This window comes from Colossoma macropomum, unplaced genomic scaffold, assembly GCF_904425465.1.
Source record: "Colossoma macropomum unplaced genomic scaffold, Colossoma_macropomum, whole genome shotgun sequence".
In the NCBI taxonomy this organism is placed as follows: domain Eukaryota; kingdom Metazoa; phylum Chordata; class Actinopteri; order Characiformes; family Serrasalmidae; genus Colossoma; species Colossoma macropomum.
In genome coordinates, this window is record NW_023494806.1 from 23364500 (window position 1) to 23380292 (window position 15793).

General features: G+C 40.3%; 2 protein-coding genes across 2 annotated transcripts in view; both read left to right on the forward strand.

The window, feature by feature from the left end:
• LOC118826992 overlaps positions 1-15793 on the forward strand; it is a 74850-nt gene that overhangs the window by 12449 nt on the left and 46608 nt on the right. The window lies entirely within an intron of this gene.
• Positions 13504-15793, forward strand: part of LOC118826984 — a 15331-nt gene continuing 13041 nt past the window's right edge. Inside the window, exon 1 of the mRNA XM_036598131.1 lies at positions 13504-13552. The gene's annotated coding sequence lies outside the window, so the exon portion shown is untranslated. The remainder of the gene's footprint in view (positions 13553-15793) is intronic.

The window sequence follows — 15793 nt, forward strand, 5'->3', positions numbered from 1 at the left end:
AAATTATATAAAATATAGAAAAAACATGCTAGATATAAACATCAAACAGACAGCACACAAGCAAACTGTAAGTAAAATGACGTGCAATGGAGATACAACCAGGTACTGTAGGCGAGGTACAGTATATACACTGTGTACAGCTAAGAGAATTGAGCAACAAATGTAAATATATTTATAAAATATATATGTGTTACAAGTTACAGTGGGAAAGTGTTACGCTCCAATAACTGGTCAGACGCTTGCGGAAGAAAGTAAAAGTGTGAGCTTTAATAGCAAAAGGGTGAGCCAGAAACCTAATCCAACAACAGGCCAGGGTCCAAAGTGAGACAGACAGTTCACAAAATGTAGACAGTCCAAAATAAGCAGGTAGCACCTAAAGGGAAATTCAAAGACAAGGTCAAAAAGCAAGGCAGGTAGATACACTGAGAAAGCAAACAGGTAAATAACGCTGTAGAAGAACAGTCATTGGTGTAGAGAGAGTAGAGCAGTGGATTCTGTTGTACAACCCCATTTCCAAAAAAGTTGGGACGCTGTGCAAAGCGTAAATAAAAACAAAATGCAATGATATGCAGATCATTTAAACTCAATATTTCACTGAAAATAGTACAAAGACAACAAATCAAATGTTGAAACTGGGAAATTTTATTGTTTTTTGAAAAATGCTGAAATAATCAAGGTCTTCTCTGAAAAAGACGTCATCTGGATGGCAGCATATGTTGCCAAAACATGTATATCTAGTTCAGCATTAATGGCGCCTTCACAGATGTGCACGTCACCCATGCCATGTGCACTAATGCCCCCTATACCATCATGAATACTGGCTTTAGAACTGTGCACTGATAACAAGCTGAGTGGTCTTTAGCTTGGAGGACACAGTGTCCAGAATTTCCAAAAAGAATTTCAAATGTTGATTCGTCGGACAACGGGACACTTTTCCACTTCCCCTCCGTCCATTTTAAATGAGCTTGGGCCCAGAGTTTTTTTTTAATAAGTTTTTTTTCTTTTTTTGGCCTTGTCCCTTACATACAGAGATTTCTCCAGATTCTCTGAATCTTTTAATGATATTATGTACCGTAGATGATGAAAAGTTCTTTGCTATTTTACGTTGAGAAACGTTATTCTAGAATTGTTGCACTATTTGATTGCACAGATTTACAAGAGAGATCAACTTTTTTTACTTGAAATAAATGTTGTATACCCATCTAGAGGTTGAGGAACTGAGAGCGATATAAAGCTGCATCACGATCAACACTGTGAACCTTTCACTGACATTAATGTAATGTTACTGTAAACAGAAGTGCATGGCTAACACTGCTGTGATTGTTTCAAACACTGGTGAGAAATATAAAAACAAAGAGCATGTCAGTCATGTTATTTCTACCTGTCACTCATTTACACTCTCAGTATCTGTGAAGTTTTGCGAATATTTACTCTCAGACTGAAATAGTTAACGTAGTTCATCAGCTAGCTAACATTAATGTTACCTCATGTAAACCTAACGTTAGCTTGCTAGCTAGCAACTCATCATAAATCCATATTGTAGGTGGGGATCTTCACTCTGTAACTACTTACAGTTTCACTCTGTGTATTAATAGATTTTCAACCAATTCTAATGTTTATTCTAGTGAGCTTTTAGCCAAAATCCTGTCACAGGTTCAACTTGAAGTTTTCAACTGCCAGGTTTGTTGGTGTCGTTCAGAGGTCACTAATAGGCCGACCGCGGTCCGGGTCCAGACCCAGACGTTAATTTTGACGGAGTATTTCTATTTTAAATGTTGTAATTTTTCAAGCATTTACGGAACTGATTTAGTGGCCCAGGAAACTCACACACCAATCGCATGCGTTATAAAAATCACATGAGATGCTACTCATCCAATCAGATCTGTGCCTCACGATGAGCGCAGCAACTCAAGTGAGAACCAGAGAACTTGTTGAAAACTTGTAGTAAACCGGCTCCAGTGACACGCACACACGGGCGATATGAGTCGAGAATCGCCAAGAGTCAAAGAAAGAGAAAGGTGTTGAAGCTGTTCAGCTGCGGGGTGCGAGACTTTTTTATTATAAATCGGTTCATACTGTTAAGATGTGAAACTGAGTTAACAAAAATGATGAAAAAGTGCAACTCAAACACTTCCTATTCACTTTTTCTAAAATTAAGCACTTTCAGCTGCACATTTTTTCAAAAGCTTTCTGTTTTATTTTTTAAATGCAGCCCTTGTTTTTACTTGAAGTGAGAACAGAATATTTATTTGGAGTATTTATTGTTCCAATTCAGGGTGAAAACTGACAAATATTGATGAAATATTATTAAATTGTACTTAATTTGATTTGACGTTCAGTTGCTGACCACTGACTTGCTGCTGATATAACTACTAGGCTACTTCAGGATTCGGTTTGTGCCACTGAATCATAATTATGATGTTCCGGACCTTTGCTTGAGGAAGTTTTCTTTAACTGGACCTTTTTGAATTTTAATTAAGGACCCCTGGTGTAGTTTGTTGTGTTCTTGACTCCTTTGGCCGTCTTCTTTGGTGATGATCTCAAGGCTTTCTGACTTCACCTTCATTAGAATAACAACTTCATTAGAAACCATTAGGATTGAAACCTAATGCTTTTGCTTTCTAATGGGAATTAGCTTAATGGTCTCCAGTAGAGACCACTAGTTTCCTGTAGAACACCTTTAGATCCCATTAGGAAACTATCAAATAGATAGATAGACAGACAGACAGATAGATAGATAGATAGATAGATAGATAGACAGATAGATAGATAGATAGACAGACAGTTAGATAGTTAGATAGATAGACAGACAGACAGATAGATAGATAGTTAGATAGATAGACAGACAGATAGATAGATAGATAGATAGATAGATAGATAGATAGACAGACAGACAGACAGACATAGATAGTTAGATAGATAGACAGACAGACAGACAGATAGATAGTTAGATAGATAGATAGATAGATAGATAGACAGACAGACAGAGAGACAGACAGACATAGATAGTTAGATAGATAGACAGACAGACAGACATAGATAGTTAGATAGATAGACAGACAGACAGAAAGATAGATAGATATTTTGTGTTTTACTGTTCAACATGGCTCCACACTCCCTGCTGAAAAAAAACAGATAGCAACCATTAAGAGTTTCTGTTGGTTTCTGATGGTTTTGTAATGTGTTTTGGCTTTTTTAATGGTTTGATATCACAGTGTAAATTATCTTAATGGTTTAACAGGTGACCAGTGGCTGATTCTAAATGCGTTTGATGGTTTCTTAGTGGAATCTAAAGGTGTTCTACAGGAAATCAGCGTTGTTTATTGGAAACCATTAAACTGATTCCAATTAGAAAGCAAAACAATCAGGTTTTAATCTTAGTGGTTTCGAACGGTCCTTTTCAGCAGGTCCTCCAGCTCGATAGGTGGCGATAACGCACCTCACTCCTCTTGCACGCGATTCACAGAGGAAGAAGAGGAATTTAAAAAACCGCGGGCGAAGTGCGGAGCAGAGCTAACAGTGTAACCGTGGAGCCGAGAGTGTAACCGTGGAGCCGAGAGGGTAACCGTGGGACCGAGAGGGTAACCGTGGAGCCGACAGTGTAACCGTGGAGCCGACAGTGTAACCGTGGAGCCGACAGTGTAACCGTGGAGCCGAGAGGGTAACCGTGGAGCCGACAGGGTAACCGTGGAGCCGACAGTGTAACCGTGGAGCTGACAGTGTAACTGCGGAGCTGAGAGGAACAAAGGTAAAATCTGAGTTTATTAAAATGTGTTTAGCTTTATTAAACACTGGAAACACCAGCGCGTTATTTAAAGGGGTTTGTTCCAACATGCATTAGAGACCATCTTCAATAACTGTCTTTTTAAATGATTTATGTTGTGAATGAGCTTCACATTCAGACAAACACACCACCCTCTTAAAAACACACTGTACACACCTGTTCATAGGTGAATCTCTCCAGTTTAAAATCAGATAAGAGTTCATTAGAGTAGTGTACATGTTACCTATATGGAAAATACATGTATATATGTATATATATTCCAAATGTTTTTATCAAATATATTTTGTGACGTATGAAAATGGTCAAAAATGTGTTAAATATATTTTTAAAATGCTTTTATTAGCATTAGTTATATGTTGAGTTGAGTGTACTGAAGGTTCCAGATGTAACTAAACGTTCTTCTGTGATCTGCACTGTACTTTACATTAACCATGTCCGTCTGCAGTCAGACTCTCACACACAATGTAGTTCACACAAACAAGATATCAGATCATAACTGCATTTTCACAGAGTATCAATACTACAACACTCGCTTCTGTCCTGTTAAAGGATCATCTGATCAGATTTAAAATGAAGATACCGGAACACAAACTCATCTCTAAAGGTATCAGACAGTGAAGAGATCAGACAGGACTCTGGATATTTTCATACATTTTCAGATGATAAACACATTTACATACAGTTATTTTTGTCTGTTTAATATTTCCACATGCATTTTAAATTAAATGCATTTTAAAATATATTTGGTTAATATGGGAAAATATTCTGAAATACATGTTAATGTTTGGAACCTGTTTCAGCAGCGACTGCAGTGTGTTTGACATGTTTTCCCAACATCTAAAAATATTTATCTATACATATTTTCCATATGAGTATTTAATGGATTTTACTGATTATCACCATTCGGCGTCTATAATAAGAGCTCACTAGTAGTATTTATTGTCTGAGCACTATATGGTAACATACACTGGTGTGCTGTGTTTTAATGGCATATGTGGAGTTTTAGTATTTAATATAAGTATTTGAAGACAGAGGAGAAATAAAAGAACCAGGACATTTAGCATTTACATTATTTGCATCCTAAGATTATAAAACTATTGTTTTTATTGTTGCATAATGAAATGCTTAGCAGATTTAAAGGGAAATTTAGCACTTAAAGTTAATGAAAATCGCAAATTACTCTGACACCAAATGCAGGTAGTGGAGTCGGAAATTTTACACTTAAAGATGTTTGACTCCTGCCTGCCTTTTACACTATGGGAGGCAAATCCAGCCAAAAAAGAAATTAAAACAATAAAATGTAAATCAAACCTCTTTTTGGCATTTATTTTCCAAACATCTGCACCAATATCCTGCCAGTATTGAAAATGAAATGAAACGCCTGCAACTGCAATTCAATTTTCCACATAAACACGAGCCATTTATGAGAAAAATAAAAATAAATTTGTCGTTTTGTTCATGGCCATATCTAAAATGAAAAAGCTAACAGAAAAGAGAATCACAGCTTCGCTTTGGCTTTTCTTCACGAAATGCAGAATACGAGTCAAAACTAAAACTAAAATGCAGTGTTTACATTCTTATTTCTCTTTCACAGCAATCGGCTGCAGATCTGACAAAATCAAAATGTAAAAGTGATAAATCAACAGCACAGTGACAGTTTGTGATTCAGTTTCCGGTGCAGATGCGCTTTAAGTGTCAGAATAAAAAGGCAAATGCAAACGAACATCGGCGCCACCTGCTGGACATTTACTTTTCATTTCCCACTTTGCTTTTTCATTTTCAAGTTGATCCCAGCAGGGCGACCAGGATCCTCTCTGTGTGGAGTTTGCCTGTTCTCCCCGTGTCTGCGTGGGTTTCCTCCGGGTGCTCCGGTTTCCTCCCACAGTCCAAAGACATGCAGTCAGGCCAATGGGACACGCTGAATCGGCCCTGGGTGTGAGTGTGTGAGTGAATGTGTATGTCTGTCTGTCTGTCTGTCTGTCTGTCTGTATGTCTGTCTGCCCTGTGATGGACTGGCGACCTGTCCCGGGTGTATCCTGCCTTCCGCACAATGACTGCTGGGATAGGCTCCAGCACCCCCCGCGACCCAGAAGGATAAACGGCTTAGAAAATGTGTGTGTGTGTGTGAGAGTGTGTGTGAGAGTGTGTGTGAGAGTGTGTGTGAGAGTGTGTGTGAGAGTGTGTGTGTGTGTGTGTGTGTGAGAGTGTGTGTGTGTTTTCAAGTTGACCAACATGCAAACACTAGGCGGGACTACAGTGTACGTTTTGGGACATCCTCAGACCTCAGAACGGCATCGTTCCTCGGACTAAACAACTTAGAGTCTCGAGAAAAACCATCGTCATGTCTCAGATCTGGTGTAACTGAACATCAGATCGAACAGCCTCAAAAAACAAAAAAAAAACCCCAAAAAAACTGAGACCAAATGCAAGCCTGGTCGAGCAAATCGCTGTTGTTTGAAGAAAACCTCGTATCTCCAATATGGTAACTTTACAGGAGAAGGAAAAAACCTACTTTACTTTTAATGGAAGTCAATGGAACCAGACTTTTTTCCAGGTCATTTTGGCTCGTTTGATTTGGTCCATCGATTGTGAAATTTGCACACAATGTAAAGGAGAGTGTTTTTTTTTTTTTCTCAAATCATGTCAAAAACTGAAAAAGGACAAAAGTGGAGATGTGAGGTTTTCTTCCGACAGCAGTGATTTACTGGTTCATGTAGTACTTAGAAAACTATTGTGTTTTTGATATAAATGCCAGTGTAACATTTGCAAAGTTTAGCCCCGCCTAGTTTAATTAACATATACTTGCATGTTGGTTAACTTGAAAACGTAAAGAAAGCAGGAAAAAAATCACCAGCAGATGGCGCCTTTGTCTCACTCTATTGTTTTATTCTGACACTTAAAGCGCGTCCACCTCGAAAACTGAATCACAAACCATCACTTTGCTGTTGATTTATCCATTTTACATTTTACATTTTCATTTTCCTTTTGTCAGATACGCAGCCGATTGGTATGAAGAAGAACATCACATCTTGATTCTAGTTTTGACAGGAATTACGCGTTTCATGAAGAAAAGCCAGAGTGAAGCTTTTCCATTTTAGATACGGCCATGAATGAAATGACAAATAACTCTCTTAAATTTATTTTCATTTTTCTCACAAATGTCTCGTGCTTATGTGGAAAATTTAATTGCAGATATAGGTACTTCATTTCATTATCATTTTGGCAGGATATTTGCTCAGGTGTTTTGAAAAAGAAATGGCAAAAAGAGTTTTGATTTACATTTTATTGTTTTAATAGAACAGTATTTACTTTTTTGGCTGGATTTGCCTCCCATATTTACACAGCACAGATATGTTTTTAAAAGCTCAGATCCATCCCAGCTATGAAAACCAGCACAGACCAGCATGTGTTTTATTTCTGGTGCTGGTTTAGCTGGTCACCCAGTATGGTCATGCTGGTTTTGCTGTTGACCTGCCACGTGGTCTTTGCTGGTTTTTCTAGCCTTCGTCTACCTTTCATATATTACTGTTCACCTTTTATATATGATGTCTCCCATTCAACTCTTCCATGTGTTGTGATCCAGACAGCTTTCTCCAGCGTGATGACTGATGGTCTTGGATGTCCATTACTGTCCATAATGGAGGAGCCAGTTCACTTTTTCAAATGTAAAGAGGATTCCAGCTGCAGACCCAGGTCTCAGCACAGAAATGGAGCAGAAAGCAGCTTGAGGCTGTTTCACCATCGTCTTTGGAGCACCAGCAGTGACCGTCAGCCAGGACAGATGGAGACGCTCAGTTCCTACAGGCTTATTCAGCCTGAGGCTTGTTGGAGTAGCTGTGGACGAGGTTCATGCAGCTGTTCAGTGGTGAGTACATGTACTTATGTGTTTTTAATGTTATTGTAGTTGGCTGTTGTTAACTGCTGTCCTTCTTGCACATCTGAAATATAAATCTGAGAGTGTGTCTTCTCTCAAACGCTTCTACGTCACTTTTGCTCCGGCTGTATTGGACGTGAGATATTCAACAGATATTATCCAACTTTGAGTAGCTCCAGAATTATTAGTAAATCAGTATGCATACTGGACAACCTTTAACTGTGAAACTACGTGTGTGTGTGTGGTGTGTGTGTGTGTGTGTGTGTGTGTGTGTGTGTGTGTGTACACATCTCTAATCTAAATCAACCACATTATATACACCAAAATCAACCATGTATTCTGTAGCTAGGTGGCAGCAATGATGCACAATCTTTGGGTTTCGGATGTAATGCAGAAACTACTTTTTTTACCATTTTGAATTTCGGTAGCACTTCAAGCGGTTTACAAACAAAACTAAAATCAACTGTAAGGCTGTGTCTAGGTGGCAGTAATGATGCACACCTTTTGGATTCTAAGTGCACTGCAGTTAGGACTGGGTATCAAGAATTGGTTCCAAAATTCCAAGAACTGAGTCCCCAGTAAAAAATGTGTGTGTGTGTGTGTGTGTGTGTGTGTGTGTGTGTGTGTGTGTGTGTATGTATATATATATATATATGTATATATGTATAGATAGATATAGATATATAGATTCTGCGTATTTTTTCCTACAAGTGCATTTTCATTCGTATGTGCTTCACATACACGGCCATGATTACTGAAAAGAAGCCTGTAAGTAGGCAATTATCTGCCAGGACCTGTGTTCTGGAAGTAAAAATCCCCTTCATAATCGCAATTAAATAATTACCCATAATATTTCATATAACCAACCTACACTTACCATGAGCTGTGAGGTGTGAGATGATCTCATATACTCCAGTTAAAGCCACAAATCACTCTTTCAACTTTTGTTTTTGAAAAATCACATTTTTATTGTCTCGTTTCTCATAACAAAATACGTTACCCATACATCCTAAAGCAAGCTCAATCAGAGACATTGCTCTTACCATGGAGATTCAGACAGCATTTTGATGATGAAGATCTGAGAAAAAAGCTTTTTGCCTCCTGAGCAGCCGATATCCATGATTACAACAGAGTTGCCTGGCTTTTAAAGTTTTAGTCATTCAGCTTCATCACTGCATTGAGTAGAATACCGGACTAAAAGTGATGATTTAAAATTTCTCCTTAGCTGTTTAAACACATTTTCAAAATGAAGCAGGCAACAAGCTTAGTGTCAGTTTGAGGAAATATCAATATCAGTCTTTGGATGGATCATGTGTACTCATCATTTTGTGACAAGTTAAAATGTTCACCAAATATCAACGAAGAATTTAATGTAACCACCAAGAACATAACCATGCAACCCATGTGTGGTTTATCAAGGATTTCCACAAACAAAAAAAACACAAATATAAATTCTTACATCCATGCAAAATTCCAAAGCTGTGGACCCAGTAGTTTTTCAAGTTATGGTTTCTTTAAAGTTGATCACGTTACACCAGCTGAGTGATGTCACAGGCAATAAAATGTAACATTAAATTTCTCAGAAATGCTGCTGACACAAACAGTGATTCCTACAGCACAAACTAATAGTAGTATTATTATTATTGTTCCATTTCTGATCACATGGGGGCGCAGCTTCATGGCGGTGCAGTGATATGTGTCCCAATTCTGCCCTCAACCCTCCGATGCCTTGAACGCTTGTGCCCTTTTGCTCATCCTGTGACAGCGTCATAAGTGTTCACTTGGAGGGAGGACATTGGGACCTGGGACCAGTGGAGTGCAATACTGCAAAATTTGGTATTGATCTGATACCAAGTAAATACAGGGCCAGTATCGCTGATACTGATACCGATACCAATACTTTTTACTTAGAAAAGCAGCTTATGCACTTTCATGTAGGGGACAGCAGTGTGTCATGATTTATGAGATGAATCTATCTATCATCAATATGGTAAATCTGAATATATATCAGGACCACTAAGTGATTTTGTGATTTTTGCCTTTCTACTGCAGTTAAATTAGTTAATCAAGTGCAGGTTTAAACCCAGGACGGCAACGTTTTTAGGCAAATAAAAAATATTTTGTTAATACTGTAATGAAGTGAATTTGCAAACATGAATTCTGCACAAAATTACTACTGCAGAAAAGTGAATGTTTTAAAGCTTACAGTTTTCTTTCTTTCAGTCTGGTTTTTGTTCAGAAACAAATAAATAACAAAGCACAACTTCTCCCTTACATTGCACTTCTCTCGCTTTTTCTAAAATAAAGTGCACAAAATTATTACTAGAGAAAAAATGTGTTAGTTTTATTTTCTTCTTTTTCAGTTTTTGTTCAGAAGCAATAACATAACAAAATAAACATTCTCCCTTTCATTACACCTTTTAATAAACAAAGTGCACACAATTATTTGTGAAAAATAAAGTAAATAAAGTGCAAATAACTAAACAAAAGCACAAACTACTATTGGCTCTCATTCGTTGTGTCCAAAGAAATCTTCCCTGAGGCCCCCTTTTGAGCCCTGTCCCCCTGTTGAGAACTACTGCATTATTTTTGTTCAGAAACAATCACGTTTACATTTTCCCCTTTTATTGCACTTCTTCTCTGGCTTACTAACTGTCCTGCTTTCGAGAAAATCCTTTCTGCAGGTACAGATGATGCAGTGACTCCCAGGTGTTTCTTGGCAAGCTTGCTAGAGAGGGGATTGTTGGCTCATTCTTTTCCACCAAAGCTGTGGGTCTTGATCCTGTGGAGTTGGCTTCTCTTCTGAGTTCTGGCGCATTTCAGTTAAGGCATCAGTGCCAGTTGTGCGATGCTGCTGGGATGCAAGGACTTGAGAGTCAAACTCTGTGCATATCTCACCTTTTGCTGCAGATGGGGATGCAGCAGCCCCTGCAGTGGAGAGTGAGGTAGTCGCAGGAGCCATTGCTGAGGCAGAGCTGGAGTTCGAGCTGGTGGCTGAGCTTGAGCTTGGTTCAGGAGCTGATATTAAAAGGGTTGAGGTCTGGTTCGTTGACTGCATTTCAGTGATGAATCGCCTTTTCACAGGTTCAACATTTACCATGTCAAGGTGTTTAGATCTTGTGTCCAGGTAGGTGCTGACAGCAAGACCATGAAGCTTTCAGTACCTCTGAAACGACGTTGGCATTGTGCTGACAGCTCAGCAGCTAGCTTGCTACGTTGACGCTCATTAGATGCAGTTGATCTCAGAAGTAGTCACACCAGGGGAATCACTTTAAAACTCATGTTTTTAGTTGATTTCTCTCTTGTTACTTCTTCAAATGACCTCAGGGCATCAATGTAGAGACTGGACCGGTCTTCCTCACTTAAGCACTCACTTAAGCAAAAACTACAGATTTCCAGGACCTATGCTTGCATTTGCCAGTTCTCACCAACAATATGGCATGAGACAGTTCAACAAGCCTCGGTGGCTCTTGATGTCCACATGTCTGTTGTGAGTACAGCATTGTTTGCACCCTCCAGAGGTTTTTTTCACTTTTGAGCGGCACTCTTCATACAGTGCAGGTATTTTCCCTTCCATTCAACTTTTTCCACTTGGAATCTTGTAAAGTGGATCGAATGTATTGACAAAATTCCTAAAACCTTCATCTTTAACCGCAGAGAGAGGTTGGAGGTCCTTTGCAATCACACTTCAGCAAGGCTGTCTGTAATATCCACTGCTTTTGGGGAATCACCTAGGTGACATGACAAAACAAAGTCTAGGGTAGAGCAACATAAGCATTAAGAGCCATTTTGTCCTTTCAGCAAAAGTCTACTTTGGGAGCCACAACATCTTATGTGCATTTTAACGTCATGGCAATGAAAATGACAATTTGAATCGGATGCTGGCGAGTGAGAAACTGACTTCAGCCTCGTGACTTTTTAGTGTTCGTCAGTTTCTCACTGCAGATTAAACGTATCAGGAAACCAGCTGGAGTGATTATAAACACTAAGTTCATTCATCTCCAAATTATTGATGTTCATCTTAAATCTCTCTCTTTGCCGTTTCGTTAGCTACTAGCTATGCGAGATTGTTGTCTGTGTTGCTATGGTGACCAGCAGTCTGCGCTGATCTTCAGGGTTAAAGGGTGAATTAGCAGTTCTACATTAACTCCAGAGTTTAAGACCATTTATTGTTAAACTGTGTTGAACGATCAGCAGAGCTTTATTTTACTGTAAAGGAGGATTATTTTATTTTTACCTACTAATCTGATTCAGCTGTGGAGCCACAACAGGACAGTAAAAGAGCCGCATGTTGTGAAGCCCTGGTCTATAGCCTATGTACATGTAGCTTCAATATAGGAGTCCTCTAGTGTTCCTTACCCAGTTAACACAAAAGGGTTGTTGTATATTTAGCTTTACTGGCAAGAATGTACAACTATTTCCACCCCTGAACATGAATGAATATACCTGGACTCTACCAGTGACCTCTGTCTCTGTGCTGGGGGTCGAGATCTGTCTGAGGGATTTTCCTTCTCCTCTCCCTGTTTCTTCTGCAAGGTTTTCATTTATAGCCATAAAAAAACTCCACACGACGCTCCTCTTTCTCTCTGCCATGATCTCCATCACTGCAACCTACAAGTATCGATACGCTCCCAGCGCCGCTGAGTCACATGACGGCACGACTCCAAAACAGCTTAGCAGGAGAGGAAAAGGAGCATAGTGCGCATGCGAGATGTGAAAGTAGCAGTGTTTGCAGAGACATGTCTACTTTTTGATGAAACGACAGCAACGTACTGAACATAGAAGAGAGAAGTATCGATCCCCTCACGCTAGTATCGATTCGATACCAGTACTAACGTTGGTATCGATACTATCGATATTTGGGTCAATCCGCCCACCCCTAATTAGGACGAGAATCCGAATCAGAGTTTTCTGGAGCTTTCGACTCCTTGCCGCTGGAATTCACAGAGTCGACTCCTGGAGTCCACTTTATTTTACCCAGTACAGCTCCATAGCCGGCAATAAAAGGACAAACCATCCTGAACAGAGTGCACCCTGTTGGAGTAGCTACAGATTACAGTGCTATATGCTGAAATCATCACTTCACATGAGGACTGATGTACTGAGAGAATCATTCCTATAGTCAGAATTCTTTGAAAGTGGACCAGCTGGATGTTATATTTTTCCTCTTTTCACAATTATTCTGCAGCTTCTTATTCAACTTGTCCAGTCCACCTTAAGTGATGCAGCTGTGACAAGGCGCAAGTGTATAACGCAGTGCCATTTAAGGTGGAACGAAAATTTGAATAAGAAGCTGGTAAAAAAGGGCAAAATGTCAGCTTCATCCTCTTTTCCACAAAGCTCCGTGAAAAGTAGCGTTTGTTTCTGATATTCTTTGCTTGTTCCGTTCCTAATAATTGTTCGCTGTGCCTCTAAACATGAAGAGAATGCAGAGCCTCGGTGCGGGAGGATCTAAACCGTTCTTGTGTGAGCAGAGTTTGTTCTTACGGCGGCTGGTGACGAGTGTGGGCGTGGTTTAGTCAATTGTGATTTTAAAAAACACGGAATCGACTCCAAGCATTTCCAAAGAGTCGACTCCGACTCCAAAACGTGGTGGAGTCTAAGATTCGGTTCTGTTAGAATCGGCTCCACATCACTTATAATGATGATGCTGTCAAGCAGCTTTGAAGAAGCGTAGCGTTTGGTCTCATATCATACATGTGAGAAAATGGGTTTCTTTGGTCCCGGTCTGATCCCACCTTGACCTCCCTCTCTCTGGTTGTTCTCGTGGCAGACGCGGCAGGTGGGCCGTACAGAGCTGAACAAGATTTCTAGGAACAAAATGCAGATGAGATGTGAAAGAAACAGGAAACCACGGCAGAACAATACGTGGCTGCTAAGAAATGTACCTGCAGGTAAGAGGTTCTGTCCTGACACACAGACATCATGAGTTTAATGAAGTTGGTCTGCTTGTAGAACAGCTTAGTACAGATTCTCCTTTTTGGAAAACTCACGGACTTTCCTTTCAGCACACCTCACTTTATGTTGCCTGTCTAAATGACAGTGATCCCACACTTGAGACCCGGGTCTCTTTCGTCCATGGTGGATCTGTTTAATTACTGGAACAGTGTCTGTGATGTTTTCTGTCCGTGTCTGTGTCACTCGGTCACTTAGTCCCTCTCGAGGAAACCCTTCTATTTTTTTTCTTTTTCCCCTTCATGGTTTCGGTGGCACCTCAGTTATCACGTGACTGCTGCTTGAGTTGAGGCGCAGAGACATTGTATCGACACAGTGCACACCGCAAGTGTCAGCACTGCTTTGAAGCGCGTAACATCCTCAACAGGAGCTACAGAAGACCGAGGGTCCCGAGAAAACCTATTTCCCCGCGGAAAATCGACTACAGCCTTGCCGCAAGTGAGTTTGTGAGTTATGTGTCTGAATTTCTGAAAGAGCTGTGAGCTGTGTTAATTATTCTTTTGATTTTTTCCGGATATTAGACGAATGGCCGAACAGCCCGATTAGCGGTCTTGTTGGCTGGATAGCTCACCAGCTAGCTGCTTGTGAGCGGTGAGCGTGTGAGCCGGTGAGCCGGTGAGCGTGTGAGCGTTGAGCGTGTGAGCTGTGAGCCGGTGAGCTGTGAGACTCGCCGCTGCGCTTAAGTTCAGAACACGTTAGCTGTCAGCTGGCTAACCGTACCCAACTTGGTCTCTGGCCGTCTTGTCTGGCGTTTACAGGTTGTGGGCTTTTCAGCAGGTCATGTCCAGCCGAGTGGCGATATATTTAAAAAGGGAACCGTCATGCAAATAACCGTGGTCAACGGTGTTTATTATTCTTTTTATTTTTTCAAGATATTAAACGAATGGCCGAACAGCCCGATTAGCGGTCTTGTTGGCTGGATAGCTCACCAGCTAGCTGCCTGGTTACAACGGCCTGAGATGTTACAGTTCAGTAGTTACGGTTCAGTAGTTACAGTTCAGTAGTTAAGGTTCAGTAGTTACAGTTCAGTAGTTAATACACAGACCTACACACTAAAAGGCGTTAAGTTTACACTCTGGTGCACTTGTTCACGTTTGTCGTCGACTTCACTGTTTCTTTGAAACAAGGCTAAGTTTTCCATTCCACCTTAAACTGCTACCGTTAGCACAGCACCGGGTCCAGCGGCAGCAGTAACCGACACACCGTTTTAAGATGGAACGGTGGAGCTAACTTCAGCGTCGTGTTCATGTTGTGGCTGGGAGGGAGAGAGAGAGAGGGAGAGGGAGAGGGAGGGAGGGAGAGTGAGAGAGAGAGGGGGGCAGGAACAACAGCCGTAACAATCATGGAGGCTTTCTAGAGAAAGTTGGCTGTATTAGAAGATCCTGTGGAAATCAGGGGCTCCTTGTTCGCATAAAACCTGAGACCCATTAAAACATTAAAATCACGACGATCTGCCAGTTGTAAAAAGAAGAAAGAAAGAAAATGTAGACATTAATTTCATTGGCCATAACAGAAATGTATCCACTTTTGATTTGCCTTACTGTGATATTCGTGCAGTAAACATGCTAATAACTTCATACACGCTCAATTAAGCCAATTATAGATTAGTTAAATACACAGACTGACTCAATCAGAGGCGCTGAGACAGTGAGGCTGTGTTCTGTGATTTGGCTGAGAGCAGCTTCTGTAAGGTGGGATGGAGAGGAAGATCTATCGTTGCTAATAGAGCTGGACAATGTAACTGTTACTGTAATACATGTTCTCATGATACACAGTCTGCTTCTCTGAGTGTATCAGCTCAGTATTTATGAATCTGTGTGTCTCAGTCATTCAGTATGTATACATGCACCCAGTAATCAGATCATAATCAGATTTCTGCAGTTATCCAGTCATTCAAATGGTCATGTGAACATCACACTCTGATCTAGAAATCTGATTAAGAAATCCGAATTTTAGCTCAGTAATCTGATTTCTCATTGCATGTAAGCTTTTACTATGATTTCTATTGGATTTCTCAGTCTGCGCATGCGTGAGATCGGACTGTGGATGTCGCGAAACACAGCAAAACACTGTTGAAGCGGTTTGAGATTTACATTATGTTTACGTCACGTTGTGTTCTGTGAGCTTATTGGCTGGTTGCAAAGCAGAAATCTGATTACTGTCTGACTCACGTAGACCTG